The sequence below is a fragment of the Capricornis sumatraensis genome, chromosome 17, assembly GCF_032405125.1.
Source record: "Capricornis sumatraensis isolate serow.1 chromosome 17, serow.2, whole genome shotgun sequence".
In the NCBI taxonomy this organism is placed as follows: Eukaryota; Metazoa; Chordata; class Mammalia; order Artiodactyla; family Bovidae; genus Capricornis; species Capricornis sumatraensis.
The window spans coordinates 61,523,230-61,542,419 of NC_091085.1; positions in this window are offsets into that span (position 1 = coordinate 61,523,230).

Below are 19,190 nucleotides of genomic sequence, written 5' to 3' on the forward strand. Positions count from 1 at the left end.
CCTGAGAGCTTTTCACTGCTGGTGGGATTCCTATGGTCAAGAAGTATCCAACAACCAGACCTAAGTTCCATGGAGCCAAAGAGAAAAATAACTGCCCACCTGAACAGAAGCCAAAGAGAAGAACATCGGGCAGAACAATCAGAAAATGAATCTAGTGGATTAGTTCCTTACTGCAGCTATAAGAATATTACCATAAATTTGGTGGTTTAAGAGAGCACCAGTTTATTCATCTCATGGTTCTAGAGGTCAGAAGTCAATTGAAAATGCAGGGCTAACATTCCTTCTGGAGGGTCTCACGGAGAATCCATTCCTTGCCTTCTCCAGCTCCTAGGGCCTGTCTACACCCCTTGGCTCATGGACACATCACTCCAGGCTCTTGGCTTCTGAGGACCCCCATTATTTTGGGCCAGCGTGGGTAATCCAGTAATCTTGGTGGGGGAGTCATCTCCCCACTTCCAGATTTTTTATCGCCTCTGCAAAGTCCCCTTTGTCAGGGGACCTTACAGGTAAGGTAACATACTCACGAGTTACAGGGACGTGGACATTTCCGAGGACTTTTATACTGTCCTCCACATCTAGTGAGCAGAGGAGGAAACAGAGCAACAGCTAAGTAATATTAATTACAACAATAAAACTTAAGTGTATTAAAATTCATGGAACTGTGCATGAAAAAGGGTCAATTTTATCTAACGGTAATTTTAAAAATTACCCATTGACGATTTTAAAAGAAGGCGTGAGGAGAGGAAAAAATACAAGTAGTGCTTATAGATGTACATTGTTTTAAAGCAAGAATGATATCAACCCCAATTTCAAAGGACATGAATTACTTAAATATTTATTGGTGCCCCACTCAGGGCAGGGTCCTGTTCTTAGGGCTTGATGTATGTCAGTAAAACTTTGTTTGGTTAAGGAGAGAGATGTACATACTAAGCTTCAATTTGAGAAAAGTAGGAATTTATGTCCAACTGTCTATGGCATAATAGTCTTCTCTTTTGAAAATGAAGCAGTGTGTTAATTTGATTATTTTTTAAAACCCAGGTATTGGTTTACTACATAAAACAAAAACTGAAACAAACAAACATACAGAAATGCCAGTGAAATCCAAAAATGACTTCCTGGAGCTTTAAGAGCCGATTTCTGAAATAAAAACTTAACTAGATGACTTGTCGGCAAGGAGGGTCATTGCAATCCATACAGTGGTCAGGAGGATGACCTGCAGAGAGTATCTTGGAAGGAAATAAAGAGAAGCAAATGCTACACATTCCAGAAGGAGGGGCCAAAAATAAATAATTCAAGAAAATTTGGAGTAGGAAATGGCAACCTACTCCAGTATTCTTGCTTGCAAAATTGCATGGACAGAGGAGCCTGGAGAGTGGACACTGGTGGGCTACAGTCCATGGGGTTGCAAAGAATCAGACGTGATTGAGCACACACAAGAAAACTGTCTTCAGCCAAGGGGAGAATGAAATCTGCCAATTGAAAGGACTCCCAAAGCTCCTCCATGCTGGATGGATAAGGAAAAAAAAACACACACCAAGGTATATCTTGGCAAAATTCACAAACTTCCAGGGTTAAGAGAAAATCTGACATATTTCTAGGCAGAAAGAATATAGCTCCTGTGGAAAAAATATAATTGGTATCGGACTTTTCTTTGGCAATGTTGGCAGCAAGGAGTCAGAGGACGAGGGACTGCAGACCACAGACCCTAGGTCCCGGGAATCGGTCACCTGCCAGACTGAGGACAGGAGGAGTATTTGCTTTTGATTCTTCTCGAGATGGCCTTGTGTGATTGCGCAGGGTTTTGGAATCCAATAAGCCAAGGTTTGAGTTCAGGCCAGCTGTATTATTTCAGGAAGTTTTTTTTTTTCTCCTCTCTAAATCTCAGTTTCTGCATCTGTAAAGTGGAGGTAATAATAGCACTGCCTCATAAGGTTGTCATGAGGCTCATATAGGATAGAGTGTTTTGAGCCCTTGATAAACGTTAGCCACTGTGATTGTCTTTGGGGCACTTAGATGTTAGACCTGGGAACCCCGACTTGGGGCCAGGAACCTTTTTACCTTTTCCCAGGCTTGGGAAATGTGGTCTAACCTGGTGGAGGGAATCCTCGAAAGAAATGGAAAAGGACAGTCCTTTTCCATTGACCGTTTGGAGCCTCGACATGGAGTGTCTCAGAGTCAAAGTCCCTGTTTGAACTTGGATCCAACACCTTTGTTTGGGTTGACTGTTTTCAGGGGCTTGGAATGAGGGGAGATGGATAAAGGAGACATAAACTTGTGATTCCCACTTTGCTGATCACTGCTTCTGATATTTTTCTAAGGTAAACATTAAGACTTTAAATTTCAAGACAGTGTGTGGGTAAACAGGTAAAATGAATCCCTGCTGTTAGGGGTCAGAACAGTGGGAGTTCGTAACCTCTGGGGTTACCAGGTTTAGCAAAAAATAAATAAAATGTGCATGCGCACGCACACACACACACGCACACACACACACACACGCATGCGCACACGTGCACACACACGCACACACATGCGTGCGCACACACACACACATACACACACACACACAGGGCTTCCCTTATGGCTCAGTGGTAATGAATTCGCCTGCAGTTCTGGAGACACAGGTTTGATCCCTGGGTCAGGAAGATCCCTTGGAGAAGGAAGTGGCAATCCACTCCAGTAGTCTTGCCTGGGGAAATCCCATGGATAGAAGAGCCTGGCAGGCTTCAGTCCATGGGGTCTTAAAAGAGTTGGACACAACTTAGCAACTAAACAACAATACACACACACACACATATACATATATATAGTGAAGAAGGAAATGGCAACCCACTCCAGTATTCTTGCCTAGAAAATCCCATGAACAGAGGAGCCTGGTGGGGTACAGTCCACGGGGTACAGTCCATCGGAAAAGAGACAGCTACGACTTAGCGACTAAAGCACACAACAATCGGAGATTAGTTCTGCTATTCTAGAACTTCAGAAAGTTCCTTCCAGACTTTTTTAAAATAAAATTTTAACTTTAGGATTTATAGAAGAGTTGAAGAGGTCCCACTCACTCAGTTTCCCTAATGTTAACATCTTACGTTGTCATTGGGACTTTGGTCGAAACTAGGAAACTGGCGTTGGTGCATTACTATTGACTCAGCTCCAGACTCCATCTGGGTTTCTCTGGTTTTTCCACCATTGCCCTTGTTTCTGTTCCAGGATCTATTTCAGGATTGCATCTCAATTTTCCCCTCTCCCTTTCTCAATCGCTCTCATTGGCACACACACTTGTACTTTTTTGTATTAATATCATATCATGCACATACTAATATACTTTTTCACATGAATGATATCATCATACACACACACACACACACACCAGCCACCTGGATCTTTCTACTCCACGAAGTGCCTTGAAACCTTTTGAAACGTTGTCCACCCTCTCCTCACCCATGGGGATGAGATGCTTGTCCACCTGTCTGTGACTGAGCGAGAGGCTGGAGGCAGACCCAGGTCATGCAGCAGACACACTTAATACACACTCAGAGCACCAACTGAGTAGGGGAGCCAAGAACAAAATAAAGGAAAACCCGCAAAGTTTTTTTGGGGAAAGGATTAGATATATTTTTTAAAATGACTAAAATAGTCACCACAGGGAAAATCAGAACATCGTGAGATGTTTTTACGCTGGTCTGACCGTTTCGTACTGTTTTTATCTTGCATTTCATATGAGGTAGTGGGAGTTAGCGTCTTTGCTCTACTTGAGTCTTTTAAAGGTTTTAATCCAGCTCTGGCTAGGGGTATTTTTTAACTCATCCCCTTTGTAAGTACTTTTTCCTCTTTAGCTCCTGGAATTCAAGTCTAAGCCTTTATATTTCTCATAAGGTGAAAAAGAAGCTCTTCTCTGTGTGGTTGTTTTATAAAACTTCAGTGGATCAAACAAATACGTACATTAATATCAGTAAATGAAAGCGTTAAATTTAAAGCGTTAAGCATGTGAATATTTAGGACAAAACCTGGCACAGGAAAATGACATATATGTGCTTACCATGTTATCATTGAAAGCAAACTGGTCTAGTGGGTCGCCTTGCCTTGGGCGTAATACCTCTTTAAGGAGGGTGGTGAAGTCAGCCATCACCAATAGAACAAAGGCATACCAGGCCCTGCCAGCCCAAAGTCGGCTGGGTGATGGGCTCTGTCACCAAGTGATAGCCTATCTCCCTGTGTCAGGGCCCCCAGGCGTCAGTGAGAGCCACCAGGTGGGGAAGTTGGCTTCTCCAGCAAGTCAGACCTAGGTAGACAGGCTCTGTGCCCAGCAGAGATGGGGCAGCTACAGTGAAGGGGCACCCTCTGTGCGGTGAGCGCAGCTTGGTCAAGCAGCCTCAGTTTCCTCATCTGTGACACGGGGATAATAGAGACCCTAATGTCCAAGTGTTGCAAGCATTCTTGTGAGGTTTGAATGAGTTAACTCATACTTGCAAAGTGCTGGAATGCTCTGGGCTCACAATAAGTGTTCAGTAATTGTCAGCTCTTTTTCCAGAGCACTGGAGGTCAGCTGTGTCCAGGGAGAGGGGAAAAAGAGGGGTAAAAGATAACATGTTCAAGCATGAATTTAATTTCTTTTCTCTCGCTCAGCCAAACTCTTTGCTTATTAACGACCAGACCAAAATCTTCAGCCCTCTTGATTCTGTCCCACTGGCAAATAAATCTGTTCTGCTCCTATCATGTCTTGCAAATCATTTCTCCTAAATCTTGTCCTAGGTCTGGCATATGGTACTAGATCCTGATTTGTTTGAGGCCCCTCTTCTCTTGCCTTTTCACCTATGCCTTCTATATACCCCCACTCCAGTACTTCCTGACATACCCAGCTCTGATGATGAACTTTACATGTTTCAGAACTTTCAATGGCTCCCTACTACCTGAGGAAGAACACTGCCCTCTTTGGTCCAATAGTTAAGATCTTTTCCCACTTGACCCTGACATACTAGAGTGGTACAATTATTGAAAGCGGGATTCCAGGTCAGCTCCTTCACTTCCTTTATTGTAGGGCTCTGGAAAAGTGACGTAACTACCCTGAACCTCAGATTCCTTACTTATAAATGAGGGGAAACAATAGAGCTGACCTTAGAAGATTGTTTTAAAAGTAAAACTAGATCACTGAGATGCTAAGGATAGCAACTAACATATATGGTGTGCTTGCTCTGTGCCAGGTACTGTCCCAAGAGCCATCCACATGGTAACTCATAGAATTCCTGTGAATGGCTTTGCACAGAGTATGTGCACCAGAAGTACCTGTGTGTGTGTGTGTGCACACACACGCACGCACGTGCAAAGGAGTTACTACTGGTTATCTTTCCAGCTCATTTCCTACTCCAGCCCCCACCTCACGCTCAGGCAGAGGTGCTGGGGGAAGGTGAGCTGTGACCCTTGGACATGTCTGCGTTGCTGAAATGAAGCCTCCTCGTGGAGGAAGGACACACATGAGGGGGAAGTGCAGGGTCTGGAGGGAGCATTAAAGCCTGGGCTGGATTCTTGGGGGTAGATAATAAGGACTGGAGAAAGCAGGCCTGCCCACCGTAACCACCTCGCAGCCACTGTCCCATGACCTCCCCAAACTGAGGTCCCCAGAGAAATCATTATTGTCCTGTTTATCTAGCGCTCACATGACAGACAGTGACCTAAGAGCTTTAACCGTCATCTCATTTCATTCTCACAGCCCTGGGAGGAGAGTACTAGTATTAGACACATTTTCCAGATGAGGAAACTGAGGCTCAGAGAAGAGCAGTCACTCTCCAGGGCCTCACTGCTAGTGCCTGGCACATTTGAAGCCTGCATGCCAGACTCCACCACTGCAGTTTTCCTCACTCTGCTATCCAGTCTGGGGGCGCAGGGATCCAGGTCCCAGCTCTCACCACCCCCAGGGAGCCTAGAGGTCAGACCCAGTCCCAGGCAGCCAGACAAGCCTCTGGTGGCTTTTCCTCTCCTGGTATTTTTAGCCCTCAGTCATCTGCCTTGCCTGCGTGGGGGGACCAAGGCACCCAGACAATTCCATTTTTACTGGTGCCCTTCAGATGCCCGTTGCCCACGCCCGCCCGCCCCGCAGGCTCAGCTGTCTCCGTGGCATGCCTGGCATTCTGGGGGCATTGTTCCTTTCGGTGAGGCCCAGATTCCAGCAACAGCTGCTGCCCTGACCTCCCCCACCAGCCTTTCCACACTCCTTTGCCCGCCTGTCCAAGTCCCCTTTGTTGAAACCGTGGCATCATGACAGCCGAACCTGTCAGTTACGCCCCGCTCTGGAGCTGTATAAAGGCTGAGCTCCTGGCTCATTAGTCATCCGACCCAGGGTTCTTGGGTGAAGGACCTTTCAGCATGTCTTCAGCTCACAGGGCTCTGCAGGGCTGGGGCCCCTGCACCTTTCCGGCACAGCCATGGGTATTCACAGGGCTTTGATCCTGGAGCAGGATTCTTGAGCCTCAGCTCTTTTGATATTTGGGGCCAGGTAGTTTTTTTTTTTTTTTTTTTTTAATGGGATAGGGGCTGTCCTGTGCATGGCGGGACATTGAGCAGTGTTCCTGGTGTTCACTCAGTAGATGCCAGGAGTAACCCTTTCCCAGATTGTGACAACCAGGAATGTCTCCAGATGCAGCCAATTCTCCACTGTGGGGGGAAATTATACAAGGGTTAGAACCACTGATCTTGAGAGTTATTATGAGGCTAGGAGAGATGGAGCTTTCCCAGGTGGCTCAGTGGTAAGACAGCTGCCTGTCGATGCAGGAGACACAGGTTTGATCCCTGGGTGGGAAAGATCCCCTGGAGAAGGAAATGGCAACCCACTCCAGTATTCTTGCCTGGGAAATTGCATGGACAGAGGAGTCTTTTGGGCTATAGTCCATGTGGTCACAAAGAGTTGGGCATGGCTTAGCAGCTAAACAACATCAACAACAACACTGGGGGAGATGGGTTCTCTGCCAGTGAAGAGCATGCAGATGCCTAGGAGTGCTGAAGTCCACCGACCCTCTGTCTTTCCTCCCGCCGTCTCCTGGCCTGGCTGTGGGGAAGGAGGGACACTTGGGGTCAAGAGGGAAGAATGCCACTTCTGCTGCTTGCTGCCTGGCTCCTGGAGGGCAAGTGGCTCTTCTTTGTGGAACCTCCCTTTTTGCATCTGTGAAATGGGTGGGTAAGAACACCAATCTCATGGGGCGCTGTTCAGCTTGATTAAGATAACACTGAACAAAACACAGCTTGGATTTTGCCTTCCAATGTCTTCCTAAATCCTATTTTCTGGGGTAACTTATGCCTGTCCTTGGATGAAAAGTTGAGTTTTCTGTGCATGACATTTCTGCTCATTTTAGGTAAAAGACAGTCCTATGGTCATTTAACCCTAAAGACAATCTTACTTCAATATTTAGAATGTCTAACCCCAAATGGAAACCAGAATTCAAAACTTCTTCTGTGAATTCATGTCCAGTCTTCTGTCTTCCCTCAGCTCAGCCCTGCAAGGTGTGCACAGCGTCCTGATCAAATCCCTGTGACCACTCACCAGGATGACTCCAATAGCCTCCCTGCTTCCTGTCCTTGACCCTCCACAGACTTGCCATATGGCAGCAAGGGGAACCTTTTTCAAAGCCAGTTATGTCCACTCATTCTTTTAAATTGTTGCTTACTCTCTTAGGACAAAGAGTCTTCCATCTATCTGGACCCTTCTTCCCTTCTCTCTTTATCTAAATCAGAGTTTCTCAATGTCACCTTGCGTGGCCTTAGAACTTTCTCAGTTCTCCGAGGACACCTGCAAAGCAGGACTAGCGAATACATGGCACATGGCATGCACGCACCACTCCCTAATCCAGTGCCCGTGGCAGACACTGCCAGTCAATCACAGCACTCTCAGTGAGCCAGGTTGGCCACGCTCAGTTGAAGATGGCAAGGGAGATGAACTGACACCCTCGACCTCTCTGCCATGGCTGGAGGTGGGGAATAGTGAGGTCATCAGTACTATTGACATTTGGGGCCAGATAATTCTTTGTTGTTGGGGGCTGACCTGTGGGTTGGAAGATGCTGAGTAGCATCCCCAGCCTCTTCCCACTAGATACCACCCAGTCGTAATAATCAAAGATGTTGCCAGATGGGACTTCTGTGAGGGTCCAGTGGCTTGGACTCCATGCTCCTTTGCACTCCATGCAGAGGGGCCCAGGTTCAATCCTTGGGCAGGGAACTAGATCCTACATGCCCCAAGTAAGAGTTGGCATGCTGCAACTAAAGATTATGCATACTGCAACAAAGACCAAAAATCTCACATGCTGTGACTAAGACCGAGCACAGCCAAATAAACAAACAGAGATACTTAAAACGACATTGCCAGACATTGCCACATGTCCCCTAGGGGTGGGTCCAAAATTGTCTCCATTAGAGAGCCGCTGGCCTACCTAGCAGTTATTTATTCTCTAACTAACTTGTTCCTTCTTCCCCAGTGCCCCAGGTGAAGACTGCTAGCACTGGAATCCTCTCTCCCTCACTTATCACAGTCACTTTTCACACTCCTCTGTCTGATTATTTGATGAGCACTGACTCCCTGCTTGGGCTGTAGTTCCACGACGTAGAGACCTTGTCTATCTTGCTGACCATCTTCCCGTGGCACTCAGCACAGTGCCTGACACACAGTAGGCACTCAGTCAGTATTTGCTGAATGCTCTATTGCAGCATTCACTGCACTGGCTTATCATTCTGTTAGTCTCTCTCTTTCTCCAGAACCTTCCAGATCAGAAACCAGGATTCATTCATCTTTCCAGGGCCCTCAGTCCTGGCACATAGTAGGTGATCACTGTAGACTTGTTCTATGGAACTGAATTCAAAAGGGACTGAGGATGGTCTTAGAGTGAGTCCAGAACACATGTGTAAAAGGCCTGGACAGACTTCCTATGCAGTGTCTCTGGAGGCTGAAGTCTGTGGTCCTCACACCTGTCCTGTCCAAGACTTCAGGCCAGGGACTTACTGAGACTCCAAGCTCTGAATGCAGGGGGCCCAGATTCAATCCCTGGTCAGGGAACTAGATTCCCACATGCTACAACTAAAGATCCTGCATGTTGTGGTGAAAAAAATAAATATTTTTAAAAGAAAGACTTCAAAAGTAAAAGGAAGACTTCAGGCAAGGTGGGTCCCCTCTGGCTCACCAAGAGTATCACAGTGACAGGCATCAGAGAAATCTTATTTGAGCTGAGTGTGGATGTTGCTCTTTATCCCTTACCACCATCCATGTCAGAGGGGTTAAGGATCTCACCTATCAACTTCAGTTGAGCATGGCTCTCCTGGCTTAATAAAAAAAGGGTACTGTGATTGGTTAGCAATGTCTGCCTTGGGTGCTGGATTAGGGAGTCGTGTACGCATGCTGTGTGCCATGTATCTGCTATTCATCCTTTGTATGTGTCCTCTGAGACAGAAAGAAGGTCCTTGCGTTACATGTCTGAGGGGAACGGGAGAGTTTGGGACACACGATGGAGTACTTCTGTTTCCCCAGGAAAAGTCAGACAGAGAAAGCTAAGTTTGCCCTCTTGTCTTGGGTGACTTTGGACAAGGGAAGAGGAGCCTGAGGGATTAAGGGGGAGTATGTGCTAATATTTCTGTATCCCGGCCAGGGGCCAGGGCTTTTTACAAAGGACGAAAATAGACAGGAGAGATGAGGAAGACAAAGGGGAATAGATCATGGAATTCACTCTGGAATGAAGGTGTGAGGCCAACAAAAGTCTCTGAGGTGAGTCATGATTTTACAGAGGGAACAGGCCTCAGGGAAGGAATTGGTTCTGCCTGTAACAATGCCCAGAGACTGTCCTAAGGGTGAACATGCAGGTATTAACACAAATGGAGAAAGCCAGGTTGATCTTAGTTCTGAACAGAGACCTGGGACCCCTAGATGCATGGGGTACGCTTTGGGTTGCAGAAGACCATTAGCAGGAGCTTAAACCATTGGAGGATTATTTTGTCTTTGGTCAAATCCTGAACTTAGAGTTTTGTTAGCAAGAAAAAAGATGGCAAATGATTTGGGGTAAGGCAGTGAAGAATGTCTGCTTACCACTCCTTCCAAAAAAGCTGAAATACTTTCCCTCCAAATATATAGTCGAATATAAAATAGAGCAAAAATTTTCTATAGCTGAAGAATGACTCTAGTTAAAGAGGTTCCTAGGGACTTCCTTGGTGGTTTGGTGGCTTAGATTCCACATTCTAAATGCAGAGGACCCAGGTTTGATCCCTGGTGCTGGGGGAAGGGATAGTTAGGGAGTATAAATGGACATATACACACAGCTATATTTAACATAGATAACTAACAAGGATCTACTGTATAGCATAGGGAACTCTGCTCAACGTTATGTGGCAGCCTGAATGGGAGGAGAGTTTGGGGACGAATGGAAATATGTATATGTATAGGTATGATGGAGTCCCTTCCCTGTTCACCTGGAACTATCACAACACTTAGGCAGCTATACCCGAATACAAAATAAAAAGTTAAAAAAAAGAGTAAATATAAACAACAACAACAAGACGGTCCCATGTGCCACAACGAAGACCTGCTTCAGCCAAACAATAATATTTCTTTAAATTAGTGAAGGTGGTAAATTGAAAAAATGGTTTCTCAGTTGCAGAACTTCTCAGAGCCTTTAACAATTACAATTGGTGTTTTTTAAAATACTGACTACTTGCCAGGTACTGTATCAGTTGCTTTATTTCTATCTTATTAAGTCCTTATAATAACTCTGCTGCTGCTGCTGCTGCTAAGTCGCTTCAGTTGTGTCTGACTCTGTGCGACCCCATAGACGGCAGCCCACCAGGCTTCTCCGTCCCTGGGATTCTCCAGGCAAGAACACTGGGGTGGGTTGCCATTTCCTTTTCCAATGCATGAAAGTGAAAAGTGAAAGTGAAGTCACTCAGTTGTGTCCAACTCTTCACGACCCCATGGACTGCAGCCCACCAGGCTCCTCCGTCCATGGGATTTTCCAGGCAAGGGTACTGGAGTGGGGTGCCATTGCCTTCTCCATATAATAACTCTATGGGCCCCAAACAGTAGAAACTAAGGAAGATGGCACGGACTTTCCTGGTGGTCCAGTGGTTAAGATCTGCACTTCCACTGCAGGGACACAGGTCCATCCCCTGTTCTATGGTGCTGGGTGGGAGGTGGGTAAGAAGAAGAGGGCAGAGCCAGGGTTTGAAGCCAGGATTCTGATCCTAGACCACTGTGCGATACTCTTTGCTGTAGAGCAAACAGTTACTAAAATGAGCAAATTGTTGTTCTCTGGGGAGGTATTTTGCCAAGGTTGAAAGACTGAGGCCCCCAGATGGCCCCTGACTATTGGCAGCAGAATTCAAATTTAAATATCTCGTTCTTGTGGATTTCCCCAAATCAAAGTCTATCCCATTACTCTTTTTTACCATATTCTTTTTCAGAGCACTTAGCACAGTTTTAAATTAGGTATTTGAATTTATTTCTGGGTGAAGCATCTGTCCCCTCCCCAGAATATCAACCCTGTGACGGCTGAGATTTCTGTTTTTTTCTCTGCTGTATACCCAGCACCTAGAACCCTGCCTGGCTAGAGGTAACTGCTCCTTAAAAACGCTAAGCCAGTAAGCAGACTTGACCATTCCACTTCCTCTTTCTGTAACTGAACTTGCGCATTCATTTAAAGGTCTGGGTAAAAACTGGATTCGAAATTCTCCTTTTGTGGGGTGGGTTGGAGAAAAAGAACATATGGTAAGCACAAAACCTGAGAAAAACCCTGTACTTGAACTAACTCCAGGAAAGCCGGAAATTAAAAAGAAAAAAAAAAAAAAGATCCCTGGAGAGTTGACTTTGAATTATGGTTGATATCCACTAAGGTCGTCATTGTTTAGTTGCTCGGTTGTGTCTGAATCTTTGCGACCCCCTGGACTGTAGCTTGCCAGGCTCCTCTGTCCATGGGATTTTCCAGGCAGGAATACTGGAGTGGGTTGCCATTTCCTTCTCCAGGGGATCTTCCTGACCCAGGGTTCGAACCTGCGTCTCCTGCACTGATTCTTTACCACTGAGCCACCAGGGAGGCCCATCCACCAAGGTCAGCCTGAGCCAAATTTCTCAGGAGCAATCCTTCCACCCTGAGAGAGAAACTCTGCCTGAGGCAGGACTCCTCAGGACCCCACTGCTGAGAAAGTGAACCCCGTTTCCTTCTCAACCCCTCTTCCAGCCTAAAAAAGGCCTCCACAGGCTTATCTGGTTGCCAGAGGAAAACATGGGGGCTTCACCCCATAACTTTTCTACCTGGTTTCTTTCAAACTGCCGGATTTCATCATTTTTCAAACGTGTCTGGGGTCACAGCAGAGCTCTGCAGTTCTTCAAACTTCCCGGCAGGGGGCGGTGCTACGTTAGGGCTCAGCGCAGCTACCTTTGCTCGCAGGCAAGTGAAGGGGGCAGGAATGTGGAAACCGAGAGGACATGTTTTCTCCCTCCAGTCCTTCACTAGGCTTGCCAGATGTCTCATCCATACCACTTCTGAAAACCAGAAGGGCAAGGACAAAAGTATCCGTGCAGGAAAACCATTTGCGTGCTTTTATTTCATTCATTCCTCAAGTATTTATTGAGCTCCTACGCTGCTGTAACGGGGCTTCCCTGGTGGCTCAGAGGGTAAAGAGTCCGCCTGCAATGTGGGAAACCCGGGTTCGATCCCTGGGTTGGGAAGATCCCCTGGAGAAGGAAATGGCAACCCACTCTAGTATTCTTGTTTGGAGAATCCCATGGACAGAGGACCCTGATAGGTTACAGTCCATAAGGTCACAAAGAGTCGGACACGACTGAACGATGTCACTTTCACTTTACTTTGCTCCAAGCCTGGGAATCTGTTCTAGGCTCTGGGAATCAACAGGGGAGGTGACCTGTTGGCTGAGGGTGGGGGATGCGAGATCATAGATGATAAGTGTAATAAATAAGCAAATTACAAATTCGGTTAGAAGTTGATAAGTTCTATGAAATAAAAGGGAAATATAGCAAGTTAAGAGGCAAGAGAGAGTGGTCTATGGGGGCAAGTTAAAATGGTCTGGAAGGCTCCTTGAGAAAATGACATCTCACCAAAGACTTGAAATGGAGGATGCCTGGAGAAGAAGCTAGGATGTTATTTAGTTTTGAAAGTAAAAGTAATATTCACTTACTGTGGAAAAATTAGATAATGAAAAATATCATTTGTAACTTCTTTACTCAGAAATAACAATTTAACATGTTGGTGTATATTTTTGTGCTCTACTTTTAAGCATACAGTGAAAGCATTAGTCACTCAGTCGTTTCTGACTGTCTGTGACCCCAGGGACTGTAGCTCACCAGACTCCTCTGTCCATGGAATTCTTCAGGCAAGAATACCAGAGTGGGTTGCCAGTCCCTTCTCCAGGGGTTCTTCCCCACCCAGGGATCAAACCTGGGTCTCCTGCATTGCAGTCAGATTCTTTACCATCTGAGCCACCAGGGAATGTATACATACATATATAGGTATATACCCTATATATAAATAAAACAAATGGGGGTCATTCCATACATAAAGTTTCATAATCATTTATTTGCTTTATAATACAACCAGAAGACCATTCCTTGTCAATAAGTATCGATTCATTATTGTAACAGCTGTTGAATGTCCCACTGTATGGATGTTCCATATTTTATTCAACCATTTCCCCCTTTAATGGGCATTTAGACTGTTTTCCGTTTTTCTCAGTTATAAATAGTGACATAGTCACCATTCTTGTAACATTTTTACATTGTCCAATCATCCAATTATGTCATTAAGATGTGCTTCTACAAGTGGTAATGCTGGACAGAAGACTGTACATACTTTGAAAGCTTTTATATGTGAGATCTGATTGTTTCTTAAGAGGGCCTTTCTGAGGGCTCCAGGGCAACTTACAGAGGCTGGAAGACATGCTGTTTGATAGGAAATTGCCTTTTCTGAGGAGAAATAAAATCCCTACCAGAGGGCTTATCTCTAGGGGCTGGCCATCTGGGTAGTTTTTATTTTAATTTTCTTCTTTATGTGATTCTATATTAAAATTTTCTATATTGGGCATGCATTGCTCTTTATAATAATTTTCTCACAAAAGCAATTTTTGATTTTAACAAAAACAACACAAGAGGAATCTGTACAGTAGAAAGGAAAGGTCCGCATCCCCGCAGAAGTTGCCACAATCTATTTTATGTGTCCAGGTTTGGTCCAGATTTAAGAAGTGCTCCAGCCCCCATCCGCAACTCTGATTTTGTTGACACATCTTTCTTCCCCATGCTCACTCTGCTCCAGCCGCACTGGCCTTCCTGCTGTTCTTCAAATATAGCAAACTCATTTGGCCTCGGGGCCTTTGCACCAACTCTTCTCATTGCCTGAGCCCTTATCCCAGATCTTGGCTCTTTGTTCTCTCTGTTTCAACTCAACTCTCCCCTCCTGAGAGAGAGGCCTCCCTCTCTCTCCCAGTCTATTCCATCTCACCATTTTACTTTATCCTTAGCACTTACCACAATTTGAATAGATCTTGTTTTATTTATTTGCTTCCTTCTTTCTGTTTTCCCTATTAGACCCGAAGTTCCTTATAAGCAAGCATCTTAAAAAAAAAAAACTAGTTATTTATTTATAGCCACAGTGGGTCTTAATTGAAGCACAAAGATTCTCTCTAGCTGCTGCACCTAGGCTTAGTTGCCCTGCAGCATGTGGGATCTTACTTCCCTGACTAGGGATTGAACCTGTGTCTCATGCATTAGAAGATGGATTCTTAACCCCTGGACACCAAGGAAGTCCCTAAGCAAGCATCTTTAACTATCTTGTCTACCACTTTACAGTGACTGACCTTTAGTAGGTGCTTGATAAACATATATGAATGCTTTGAATGAAGGGACATATATAGACAGGCATGTCCTTAAAACCCAAATGGAGAATTCTTACAACAACAAAATGACAAAATGTTGAGAATTCTCAACAACAAAATGACAACCCAATTAAAAAATGGTCAAAAGACTTGAATAGACATTTCTCCAAAGAAGGTATACAGACGGCCCACAAGCACATGGAAAGATATTCAGTGTCATTAGTCATTAGGGGAATGATACTGCCTTATACTCATAAGAATAGCTATAAAGAAAAAGCAGAAAATAAAAGTACTGGCAAGAATATGGAGAAATGGAAACCCTTGCACTTTGCTGGTGGGAATGTAGAATGGTATAGTCACTATGGAAAATAGTTTGGCTGCTGCTGCTGCTAAGTCACTTCAGTCGTGTCTGACTCTGTGCGACCCCATAGACGGCAGCCCACTAGGCTACCCTGTCCCTGGGATTCTCCAGGCAAGAACACTGGAGTGGGTTGCCATTTCCTTCTCCAGTGCACGAAAGTGAAAAATGAAAGTAAAGTCGCTCAGCCGTGTCCGACTCTTAGCAACCCCATGGACGACAGCCTACCAGGCTCCTCTGTCCATGGCATTTTCCAGGCAAGAGTACTGGAGTGGGGTGCCATTGCCTTCTCCGAGTTTGGCAGTTGCTCAAAAAATTAAACATAGAATTTCTCTGTGACCCAGCAATTCCACTCCTAGATGTATACCCAAAGAAATTGAAAACAGGGACTCAAAGAAAATCTTAGACACAAACATTCATAGCAGCATTATTCACAGTTGCCAAAAGGTGGGGAAAAAACACATGTCTCTCATCTGATAAATGAGCAAACAGCCCTACTCAGACAGTGGAATATTATTCAGCTATAAAAAAGAATAAAGTTCTGATACCTGCTATGACATGAACAAACCTTGAAAACATTACATGAAGTGAAAGAAGCCAGACACAACAGGCCACAGATTGTATGATTCCTTCTCTATGAAATATTCAGGATACATTAACCCAAAGAGACAGAAAGCAGGTTAGTGGTTGCCAGGGGTTGGAGGAGGAGGCAAAAGAGAGTGACTATTTAATGGGAACAAGGTTTCCTTTTGGGGTGATGAAAATGTTTGGGAAGTAGGTAGAGGCAGTGGTTGCACAACGTCATGAGTGTGCTAAATGCTACCAAATTTTTCACTTTAAAATGGTTCATATTATGTTGTGTGAATTTCACCTCACTAAAAAGAATACTGTCATAACAGTAATCAATCAATCAAATCAAATGGGCTCGCTTAAAACCTCCCTTTCTATTCTTGCTTACTCCTCTTAACGCTGGATCTTAGATATTGTTCTCTGAGCCGCTACTTTGTCCTTGGTAATGGCTGCAGAGATTTCCACTGTGCAAAAGTCACGTGAGTTGTTTCTGTGGTCCCATGTGGATGGACAGCCCATTGTTAGGCTCTTAAAAACGATGAAGGACGGAAGGCTTCATTGTCTGCAGGCTCTAGTCTGCAGCCTCCTTGAGGGCAGGAGGGTACACAGATATCAACAGACCCCCACCCCCACCCTGCGCCTTCTGCATGCCTAGGACAGTGCTTCACTTTAGGGTTGCTCAGTCAGGAAAGAGGAACAAAAGGAAGAAACAAACCAGAGGTGGGGAGAGAAAGGGCAGAGCAGAATGCAGTCCCAGCATGGAATCAGGAGACAGGCAGCTAAAGCTTCAGCCTGCGCTGTACTGCCTCCTAGCTGTGAGATAAGGGCCACTCACTTAACCTCTGAGAGCCTTAGATTCCTCATCTGTCAAGTGGGTACAGTTACAGACCCCATCTCATGATGTTGTGAAGATGAGCTGATCGAAATCTGTGCGGGTATTGCACAGGGCTGGGTACATAGTAGGGTCTTGGAAAGTAGTAGCTAAAATAATCTTTAACGGTATTATTTTTATCGTTGTTGCTGTTTCATCTCTATGCAAAGCTAGAGAGGAGTCCAGTGTACCCATTTTACAGGCAAAGAAATTGAAGGAAAAGGCCACCAGCCAGGCTGCATAACTCATAACCCACACGTGGCAAATAAGAACCTGCTCTGGTATGCACCACATTTTCTGGGTCCCTGAGCCAAGCTCCTCCTGCAACACCCTTGATGAGATACCCCAGATGTCCAGGATGGGGGCGCCCAGCTTTACCAGGGCCCAGCAGTCCAGTGTCCAAGAGAAGATTGGCATCTGGGGGCCACGATGTGACTGTCTCTCCTCAGGGCTGTGGTGTGAGTGGCAGGGGAAAGCGGTGAAGCAGGTGCTCCAGCGAGCCCAACGCCCTGGAAAGCAATGGAAGGGGCTGTGAATGAGATCCTGGAACTTTGCTCACTTGCTCCAGGTGATGGAGGACCTCAGGAATGTCCATGAGCCAGTTCAGTAGAAGGACAGGGATCCGGGACTACCCTCCAGGAGACTCTCAGGAAGGGTGACTTTGACCAAGACACCTTCAGGGTCTGCCAAGACCTCAGCAGATGTTTTGTGATGTGTTTTGAGATCCCCAGATGAGAACAGCAGTGGGATTCATAACAGCATCTTTGGTTTCCAGCCAGGACCACATCTGTGCTTTTCTGTAGTTGTGAAAAAAAGGTCTTTCTAAAATTTTCTGATAGAAGTAATATATGCTCATAGCCAAAAAAAAAAAAAAAATTAGAAAATGAAGACAAGTATAAAGAAGAAGAAAGTATCTGGAGTTCCCCCAGCCAGAAATGAGCAAGGCTAACATTTCTTCTCGGCTTCTAATGTATTCAGACACATGCACCCCCCACCCCCACACTAAACATATTGCTTCTTATTCTGCATTTTTTTACACTTAAAATATGTCATGAACACCTCTGCGTGTCAATAAATATAGCAGAATGTCATCGTTTTTAAAGGTTGCACTGCAGTCCATGGATGTAGGAGCATTCCTTTACAACCCCCCTCTTCCTGGATCTCTATGTTGATTCAAATTTTTGTCTGTATATAAGCCATTCTGCATTGCTATCCTTGTATCTTATCTGACTACTTCTTTAGAATTAATTCCCAGTAGTGCAATTGTAGGGTACTTTTTAAAAAGATATGATGCATAGAACCAAATTGCCTTCCAGAAAGATGCTCATCTACACACTCACCAGCTGTATATGATATTATCCCATGTACTCACTAAAACCGCTTACTTGAGAGATTGAATATATTTCCAAAGTGCTGTTTGGCCATTTTGTATTTCTCCTCTTCTTCATCCTTCTTCTTCTTTGGCATTGCATGTTCCGATCATTTTCCCGTGCTAAAAAGAACTGACAATGCACTGCAGTTATGTTTGCAAATATATTACAAATATTTTTCCAGTTTTCTAATGGTCTTCGTTATTTTATTTCAATTTTTATTGTGGTAAAATACACATTACATAAAATTTACCATTTTTAACCATTTTAAGTGTATAGTTCAGTGGCAGTAAGTACATTCACGTTGTTATGCAACGACCATCCCCATCCATCTCCAGAACCTTTTCATCATTCCAAATTGAAACTCTATGCCTATCAAACACTAACTCCCACTTTCCCTACCGCCCTGCTGCTGCTGCTGCTAAGTCGCTTCAGTCGTGTCCGACTCTGTGCGACCCCCATAGACGGCAGCCCACTAGGCTCCCCCATCCCTGGGATTCTCCAGGCAAGAACACTGGAATGGGTTGCCATTTCCTTCTCCAATGCCTCTGGTAACTTCTGTTCTTTGCATCTCTATGAATCTGGCTACTCTAGGACCCTCACATAAGTGTAATCATACCATATCTGTCCTTTTGTTGACAGGATTATTTCACTTAGCATAATGTCGTCAAGGTTCATTCTTCGTGTAGCACATGTCAGGGCTTCCTTTTTAAGACTGGATAATATTTGACCATGTGCATATACCACATTTTGTTTATCCTCTCATCCGTCAATGAATCCTTGAGTTGTTTTCACTTTTTGGCTATTGTGAGTAATGCTGCTGCGAACACGGTATACAAATGTGTCTGAGTCCCTCCTTTCAGTTATTTTCTATGTACACCCAGAAGGGAATGTCCTTAACTATTAACTTTGCCTTTTAACTTTATGACTTTTTTTCACTTGTAGAAGTTATGCATTTTAAAGTATTCCTCTCTCAGTCTTTCTTTTTTATGTTTAAAATTAAAATTCTTTATTTTGACATATTTTCAGGCTTTTGTTTCAATAACTAAATAAAGAATTGCTACATATCCTTTACCCAGATTCCCCAAACATTAACATTTTATTATCATTTTCTCTTTGAGACTTTCAGCCGTGATGTTCCATTATCCTTAAATACTTCAGCACATATATCCTAAAAATAAGAACA